The 9442-nt window shown below is 45.9% G+C and overlaps 1 protein-coding gene across 4 annotated transcripts in view; it reads right to left on the bottom strand.

Annotated features, from left to right (window-relative positions):
* Positions 1-9442, bottom strand: part of phactr2 (phosphatase and actin regulator 2) — a 213700-nt gene that overhangs the window by 78124 nt on the left and 126134 nt on the right. The window lies entirely within an intron of this gene.

Raw genomic sequence — 9442 nt, 5'->3', positions numbered from 1 at the left:
GGGGGAGCTCCTGGTAAAGAACAGTTTGGGACATGGGATCATTTCATCAATCTTTGCCTTACCCCAACTAGAGTCATGGAAGATCATACAGGGAAGTCCTTCCAAAGCATTTTATGGCCAGTGAAGGACTTTCTCACAGGGACAAGGGGTGGGTCTGGCTCAGATGCTCTTTGGAGGGTTGTTACACACTCGATGGGCCAAATGGCCTCGTTCCACACTGGAGGGATTCAATGATTCCGGGCTGAGATAGACAGATTTTTAATCAGGAAGGGATTCAAGGGTTTGATTAGATTACTTACAGTGTGGAAACAGGCGTTGAAGTAGACGAAGCACAACCCAATTCAAACTCATTCCCCTACATTTACCCCTTCACCTAACACTACGGGCAATTTAGCATCACCAACTCACCTAACCCGCACATATTTTGACTGTGGGAGGAAACCGGAGCACCCGGAGGAAACCCACGCAGACACGGGGAGAATGTGCAAACTCCACACAGTCAGTCGCCTGAGGCAGGAATTGAACCCGGGTCTCTGGTGCTGTGAGGCAGTAGTGCTAGCCACTTTGCCACCGTGTTATGGGGAAAAGGCAGGAAAGTGGAGTTGAGGATTATCAGATTAGCTATGACCTCACTGAATGGTGGAGCTGACCCGATGGGCTGAATGGCCTACTTCTGCTCCAACAGCTTACAATCTTATTTGTGAATATGACACTGGCATTTGTAACTGTCCAATGTTAAACTCAGGACAGTCAAGGAGTCTCGGACTATCAAGGTAGTCAAACTCAGGATGGTGAACTCTATCTTCCTGTTATGTAAAGTTGGTTCTGCGTAAGCCAATCAACCTATAAAAGAAACAAAACTCTCATTACACTCTGGAATTACCTTAAGCATGGCTTATTTATTTATTTTTAAAAATTAATTCAAGGAATGAGGGTGTCGTTAACTGGGCCAGCATTTATTATCCATGCCTAATTGCTCAGCGGGCAGTTAAGAATCAACCCCATTGGTGTGGGTCTAGAGTCACATATAGGCCAGAGTAAGTAAAGGGCATGAGTGAACCAGATGGATCTTTCCAAAAATCAATGGATTATGGTCATCTTTAGACTTATAATTCCAGATTTTTATTGAATTCAATGGAATGTGTGGCATATAAACACTTGAGAATTCACCATCTTATCTTGTGACACGTGTCATACTTTTGTTGAATTTTTTCAACATGTAAATGGTTGTTACGGATATTAGTTAGTGTGCAATTCATAGAAAGGAGATGTTGCAATAAACTCTGAAAGACCACAATCTGGTGCAAGATTTTCCCTGTTATACCACTAACTTTGTAAAAGTGACATCTTATCCTGAAGCTTCCTGTGTTTTGCAGGAAGCTCATGCATTTCAGTACGTGGCAATTAATCTCGCCCGGGAAGTCAAATCCAGTAATCAACTGTGGAAGTACCACTTTACCAACATCTTCATTGTCAAAGACTGTCAGTCTTTCCAGTCCAGACAGCAAACAATTCTAAACGTGAAATCTCATTCTTTCACTTTGTGAACCTTCTCTTCGGAAATTTAAAATTTGAAAACTTTTATCCAAACCAACTGCTTTTCTAATGGTAAACTTAAAGTAATATTAACTTAAAAATAAAATGAAGAACTGCCCATGCTGGAGATCTAAACAAAAACAGAAGTTGCTGGAGAAACTCAGCAGGTCTTGCAATCTCTGTGGAGAGAAAGCAGAGTCAACAGTGAGTCTGAACTGTGGGGAAATAACTTCACCGAGGCTGGTACCACATCACCAAGTCACCCTTTACTTACATGTGCACAGTATATGGGCTCGGACCCCCAGCTCACAGCCAGTCCTGAGACTGAGTTGACTTTCTGAATCCCCTGTCAGCTAAGGCTTCCTGAATGGGGCTGTTAACCTGGGAAAACCAGGGATCTCACCGTCAATGAGCCCCTCTTGGTTCTGGTCCCAATCACTGCCATTAGCTGTTAGGAAATACTGGTGTTTCTGCTGAGGATAAAGTTTGGAAAGGGGGTGTTACAAAGAGGTGAGATGGGTGGTTAGGGAGTGAGAATGTGAGAGCAAGAGACGCACAGAGAAAGAGAGGGTGAGAATGAGTGTGTGAGTGAGACACACAAAGAAAGAGCGTATGGGAGGGAGACGCAGAGAAAGAAAGTGAATGTGTGTGTGTGAGAGAGAGAGAGAGAGAGAGAGACAGAACGAGAGAGAGTGCAAGAGAGTGACAGCGAGACAGAGAGCGCGAGAGCGAGAGATGAAATGGGTTGGTAAACAAGGAGATTATGGAAAGCAGGCCAGCACTGGCAGTGACTGAATAATTGATAATAAGAATGAGAGTAGGAGAAAATGAGTGAGCTGTACTGAAAGCCCCCATATAATGTGATAATTGGTTGAAGATGATGTGAGAATGGCTGACTGTGCTGACAACAATCCATGTCATAACAGGACCAGGTGAAAGTGAGGATTGCAGATGCTGGAAATTAGAGTTGAGAATGTGCTGCTCAAAAAGCAAAGCAGGTCAGGCAGCATCTGAGGAGCAGGAGAACTGACATTTCGGGCATAAGCCCTTCATCAGGAAAGGGCTGATGACAGGACCAGGTGTTGGGGCTGGGGACAAAACATGGCAGGATGGAATCAGGCTGAAAAGTTCTGGAACTCAGTGTTGAGTCCTAGAGGCTGCAGGGGCCCCAAGAGGAAAATGAGATTCTGTTCTGTGAGCTTGTGCTGAGGCTCAGTGGAACACTGCAGGAGGCCTGAGACTGCGATGTTGGGATGGGTACACGGACTGGGGAGGGGTTGCAGGCAATAGGGAGCTTAGGCTTATTTCTACCAACAGAGTGTAGGTGTTCTGCAAAGTAGCCGCCCAGTCTATGTCTCGTTTCCCCAGTGTAGGGGAGAGCACATTCTGAGCAGAGAATGCAGGAGACTAGATTGAGCAATGTACAGGCAAGGTGCATGTCTGGGGCCTTGGATAGTGAGGAAAGCGGAAGGAAATGGGCAAGTGATACACCTTCTGCTGCTGCAGGGGAAGGTGCCGTGGGAACCTCCGAAATGTGCCCCTCTTTCCTCAACCGAGGATTCCCCAGCACTGTGGTTGACAGGGCCCTCAGCTGGGTCTGAGCCATCTCATGCACTTCTGCCCTCACTCCTTCCCTTCCCTCCCACAATAGCAATACGGTCCCCAGGTCCTCAGCTAACACCACACCAGCCTCCACATCCAAAGGATTGTAAGCCATCATTTCTGCCACCTCCAGTGACACACATTCCCCTCCCCTCCCTTATCCACCTTCCACAGGGACCATTCTCTCCAGAACACCCCAATTCACTCTTCCTCCACTCCCAATACCTTCACCCATAATTGCGGAAGGTGCAACATCTGCCTGTTAACTTCCACCCTCTTCACTATCCAAGGTCCCAGACACACCTTCCAGGTGAAGTAACTTGAAATAACGTCAAGCCTGACTCAATCTTTCCATGTCTATTATCCACCCCAACACCCAGTCCTATTCAGACATGGATTACTTTTAGCACAGCCTACCCATTCTCTCCTGCTCTTAGCTCTTACTCAGCTTTTCTTCGGTCCTGGCTTCCTTTGCATTATCTCCTTGTTTACCCACCCCCCTCCATATCTCTCTGTCTGGGTTCCATCTTTATTTGTCTGCACACCTCTCCAGTCACTTACCTACTCACTTCACCACCAACCTTGTCCTCAGCATGCACCAGCACCTTGAAATCATAGTCTTGTCCTCAGTATAAATAAATATCACTATTTCCCAGCGCCCAGCAGTTCTGATGAAATCACTGAACCTGAAACGTAAACTCTGCTTTCTCCCTGCAGAGGCTGCCAGACCTGCTGAGTTGCTCCAACAATTTCTGTTTTTGTAACATTAATTTTTTTATTTCTAAAAACAGGGGAAGCAGTGGCATGGTGGGAGCGTCTCTGGATTAATAACCCAGAATCCCAGGCCTATATTTATGGAAATGGGAATATCTAAATTGATTAAAAATCTGGAAACAGACTTTACCTTGACAGAACCATTGCAATTATCTTTAAAACCTACCTGGGTCACTAATGTCCTTTAGGGAAGGAAATCTGCCATCCTTACCTGGTCTGGCCTACATGTGACTCCAAACCCACAACAATGGTTCAATCTTTACTGTGCCCTGGACAATGAAGTTTGGGCAACAAATGCAGGCCTTGCCAGCAATGTCCATATCCCATGATTAAATTAAAGATGCTGATGATCTGCAGGATATTTCCAGCCTTTTATGTTAAAGCACAGGATCCCTACTGTGTGGAAGCTCGCCATTTGGCCCATCGAATCCATACCGACCCTCCGAAGAGCAACACACCCGTATGCCCTACCCCTATAACCCTGCATTTCCCAAGGTTAACAACCCACAGCCTGCACATCCCTGAACACTATGGGCAATTTAGCATGACCAATCCACTAAACCTGCACATCTTTGAACTATGGGAGGAAAGCCACGCAGACACGGGGAGAATCTCCACACACAGTTGCCAGAGGCTGGGATCGAACCTGGGTTTCTGCTGCTGTGAAACAGTAGTGCTACCATGCCACCTCCGGAATCCTTTTTTTAAAAATTAAATTTCCTTTCCTGTTTCCCTTCTCTTCATATTTTTTGATCTTACAGATGTTTTCGGTTACCGGGAGTCCAGAACCAGGGTTCACAGTCTAAGGAGATGGGGTCGGCCATTTTGGACCGAGATGAGAGGAAATGTCTTCACCCAGAGAGTGGGGAACCTGTGGAATTCTGTCACAGAAAGCAGTTGAGGTCAAAATATTGAATATTAGAGTTAGATATAGCTCTTAGGGCTAAAAGGAGCAAAGTGTATGGGGAGAAAGCAGTAACAGGGGATTGAGTTGGACGGTGGAGGAGGCTTGAAGGGCCAGACGGCCTATTCCTGCTCCAATATTGTGTGTTTCCTGGTTTCTATGTGAAGTCAACATTAGGTAAAAGGTCACCAGGAATCTATGATTTGGAGACGCTGTGTTGGACTGGGGGGTGTACAAAGTTAAAAATCACAAAATCCTGGTTATAATCCAACAGGTTTATTTGGAAGCACTAGCTGTCGGAGCGCTGCTCCTTCATAAGGTAGTTGTGTCCTAATGAAGGAGCAGCGCTCCGAAAGCTAATGCTTCCAAATAAACCTGTTGGATTATAACCTGGTGTTGTGTGGTTTTTAACCAGGAATTTACCCAGTCTCCTATCTTAAAGCATAAATAGACATTGCTGGGAAAGCTCAGCAGGCCCAGCAGCACCTGTGGAGAGAAATCAGACTTAATGTTTCAGATCCAGAGTTTCTGAGGAAGAGTCATCAGACCCGAAACGTTAACTCTGATTTCTCTCCACAGGGGCTGCCAGACCTGCAGAGCTTTTCCTGCAATTTCTATTTTGTTTCTGACTTCCAGCACCACGGTTTGTTTGTTTTATATTTCCTGTTTTAAAACCCCTGGAGAAAGAGTGTCAGTCTGCACAGTTTCTTAATTCCTGCTTTCTGCAATGAAATCAAGCAATCACTGTGAAAAGCCAATCTGTGAACTCTTTTTTAAATAAAAACATAACACTGCAGCGTTAGTGCATATCCCCTCTCCTTCCTGGCCTTTCCCTCATTTACTTTTCAGCTGTTTCAACTCACTGGTTTAGTAGATACTCTGCTGTCTTCCCTGTTCTGTTATCCATTTGCACTTCCAGCATCATTGTAGGCCTGAAGTGTATTTCACTAAAGCTCTAAGGTTCTCAGACAGTTCCAACAGAACAGGAGCATGTTTGCAAAATCTGCTTGCAATGAATATTCAAATCATCTCTGAGCTCTGACACAAACCACCCAGGCAAGAAGTCACAGCAGGTTTTGTTGGCTTGCTTCCCGAGAATGTTGTGGCAGTGACAAGATCTTCCCCCAGCTCCCTCCTACCTTCGCACCTCGTTTTGTTTTCTTTCTACAGTCACCGAGGGCTGCAAGATGTGGATGAGAGAGGAGGTGTCGTCAAAACAATCTCAGTCTGGGTTTTCCCACAGAAAATTTAGTTGGAGCCATGTTTACATAGAAACATAGAAAATAGGAGCAGGCGGTGGCCATTCGGCCCCTCAAGCCTGCCCCGCCATTCATCACCATCATGGCTGATTGTCCAACTCCATAGCCTAATCCTGCTTTCTCCCCATAACCTTTGATCCTATTCACCCCAAGTGCTATATCTAGCCACCCCTTGAATACATTCAATGTTTTGGCATCAGCTACTCCCCTGTGGTAATGAATTCCACAGGCTCACCGCTCTTGGAAGAAGAAATCTCTCCTCATCTCTGTCCTAAATAGTCCACCCTGAATCCTCAGACTGTGATCAGTGGTTCTGGATGCAGCCACCACCGGGAACATCCTCCCGAAACCTACCCTGTCAGAATTTTATAAGTCACTTTGAGATCCCCCCCCCTCACTTGTCTGAACTCCAGCGAAAATAATCCTAACCTCATCCCGAGAGATTGGATTCCAAACTGCTGAAAGACCCTGCTCAATTCCAGCAAACAGCCCAATTCACAGAGGGAATGTGAAGCCACAATATAATAAACAGATCCTTCACTTGATTTAATTGAATTTATTGTCACATGTACTGAGACAGTGAAAAGCTTTGTCTTGCAGCAATACAGGCAGATCACAGAGTTAAGTAGCGTAGATAGTAAATAATAGGTAAACAGTGGCCAAAACCAAAACAGGTGAAAGCTAAGAGTTTGAGAGTCCATTCAGTATTCTAACAACAGTAGGGTAGAAACTGTTGCGAAACCGATTGGTGCGTGTGTTCAGGCTTCTGTACCTTCTCCCCGATGGTAAAGGTTGTAGAAAAACTTTGCTAGGGTGGGATGGATCTTTGAGAATGCTGGCGGCCTTTCCTTGACAGCGGGCCTGGTAGATGGATTCTATAGATGGGAGGTTGGCCTTTGTGATTGTCCGGGGCGAATGCACCACTCTCGGTAACAGTCTCAGACCTTGGATGGTACAGTTGCCATACCAGGTAGTGATACATCCAGACATAAAAGGTTGGCAAGGGTATTCACCGTCATGCCAAATTTCCTCAGCTGCCTGAGGAAGAACAGATGTTGTTGGGCCTTTGTAACCAGTGCGTCCACATGAAGAGTCTATTGTTGTATTACGCAGGATGTCCACATGGAATCTTGTGCTACTCAGGGCAGTGAACAGGAGAATGCTTTGCAAGAGAGACCCAAAACCACTTTCACAGAAACGTAGCAAATCAGGGCAGATGGAGACCATTCAGCCCTTCGTACCTGCCCCACCATTCAATCTGATCATAGCTGATCATCCAACTCAGCCATAGAGATGCACAGCACAGAAACAGACCCTTCGGTCCAACTCGTCCATGCTGACCAGATATGCTACATTAATCTAGTCCCATTTGCCAGCATTTAGCCCACATCACTCTAAACTCGAAATAAAAACCGAAACAATCGCGGATGCTATAAATCCATCAAAAAGAGAAACCGTTGGAAAAGCTCAGCAGGTCTGGCAGCATCTGTGGAGAGAAATCAGAGTTAATGTTTCCAGTCCAGCGATCCTTAATATACCCATCCAGATGTCTTTTAAATGCTGTAATTGTACCAGCCTCCACCACTTCCTCTGGCAGCTCATTCCATACCACCCTCTGCGTGAAAACGTTGCCCCATAGTACCTCTTAAATCTTTCCCCTTTTATCTTAAACCTATGTCCTCGAGTTTTCAACTCGCCCATCCTGGGGAAAAAGACCTTGGCTATTCACTCTATCCATGACCCTTATGATTTTATAAATCTCTATGAGGTCACCCCTCAGCCTCTGATACTCCAGGGAAAATAGTCCCAGCCTGTTCAGCCTTTCCCTATAGCTCAAACCCTTCAATCCTGGCAACATCCTTGTGAACATTTTCTGAACCTTTTCAAATTTCACAGAGTTAGAAATCACACAACACCAGGTTATAGTCCAACAGGTTTATTTGGAAGCACCAGCTTTCAGAGCACTGCTCCTTCACCAGGAAGAGGCAGGGCCTCGATAGGTTCTGTCTCCAAATAAACCTGTTGGACTATAACCTGGTGTTGTGTGATTTGTAACTTTGTCCACCCCAGTCCACCACCAATTCAAGTTTCACAACATCCTTCCTATAGCAGGGAGACCAGAAATGCACACAATATTCCAAACATGGTCTAACCAATGTCCTGTACAGCCGCACATGATCTCAACATTCTCCCCATTCCCTGTGAACCCCTTAGCCCTAAGGACTATATCTCACTCCTTCCAGAGAGCCCCATAAATTACAATAGCCGGACAAAAATTTGCAATTAATTCTTTCAACTTTAGTGTTTGATGCTGAAGTTCAGGACTCTCTTGCAGGTTTACTTGCAGTTTCAGTTAGCAGTTATGAAGCAAATGCAATGTTGGCATTCATTTCAAGGGGGCTAGAATATAACAGCAGGGACTGTTATTGCTGAAGCTGTATAAGGTTCTGGTCAGACCGCATTTGGAATATTGTGTGCATTTTTGGGCCCCGTTTCAAAGAAAGAATGTGCTGGTGTTGAAGGGGGTCAAGAGGAGATTTCCAGGAATGATCCCAGGGATGGCAAGCATGTCTGACGAGAAGTGGTTGAGGACTCAAAGTCTGTACTTGATTGAGTTTAGAGGGACGTGGGGGGGATCTGATCGACTGCAGATCGACCTGGATAGAGTGGATGTGGAGATGACGTTTCCACCAGTAGGAGAGACAACGACCTGAGGGCACAGCCTCCGAGTGACGCAATGACACTTTAGAGTTGAGATGAGGAGAAATTTCTTCAGTCAGAGGCTGGTGAATCTTTAGAACTCATTACTGCAGAGGGCGGAGGAGGCCAAGTCATTGAGTGTATTTAAGACAGAGACAGATAGATTCTTAATTAATAAGGGAATCAAGGGTTATGGGGAGAAGGGAGGAGAATGGTATTGAGAAACGTATCAGCCATGATCGAATGACAGAGCAAGAAGGGTGGGCTGAATGGCCTAATTCTGCTCCTATATCTCCTGATCTTCCTGGCACCTGGATCAGGAACATCTTTTGTATGCACTCGCACATCACGCATGCTCACTACAAGGCAACTTCACCATAGTTAGGCTCTCCGCCTTCCACAGCATGGGCCTCAAGATTCACACCGCTCACTCAGAGGCATGCAGCAAGTGAGGTTCTGAACGGTGGAGGGTCTAGCTGCTGCTTTATCCTCTTTGGGGACTGTTCATCTACAGTAGGCCACGCTGGAAATTGTCAACATTGCAGAGGGTTGAGAGGATAACTGCGGGATGGGCATGGGTCAAGAAGAGTGACCAATTGGGCATATATGTCAGAGCTGGGTGGGGCGGTCGGGTGCGGGGGGGGGGGGAGCACACTGACCAGAAGAG

The sequence above is a fragment of the Chiloscyllium plagiosum genome, chromosome 9 (assembly GCF_004010195.1).
Source record: "Chiloscyllium plagiosum isolate BGI_BamShark_2017 chromosome 9, ASM401019v2, whole genome shotgun sequence".
In the NCBI taxonomy this organism is placed as follows: domain Eukaryota; kingdom Metazoa; phylum Chordata; class Chondrichthyes; order Orectolobiformes; family Hemiscylliidae; genus Chiloscyllium; species Chiloscyllium plagiosum.
Note: the sequence above shows the minus strand (reverse complement) of the source record. Positions and strands in the feature narration are given on the sequence as shown.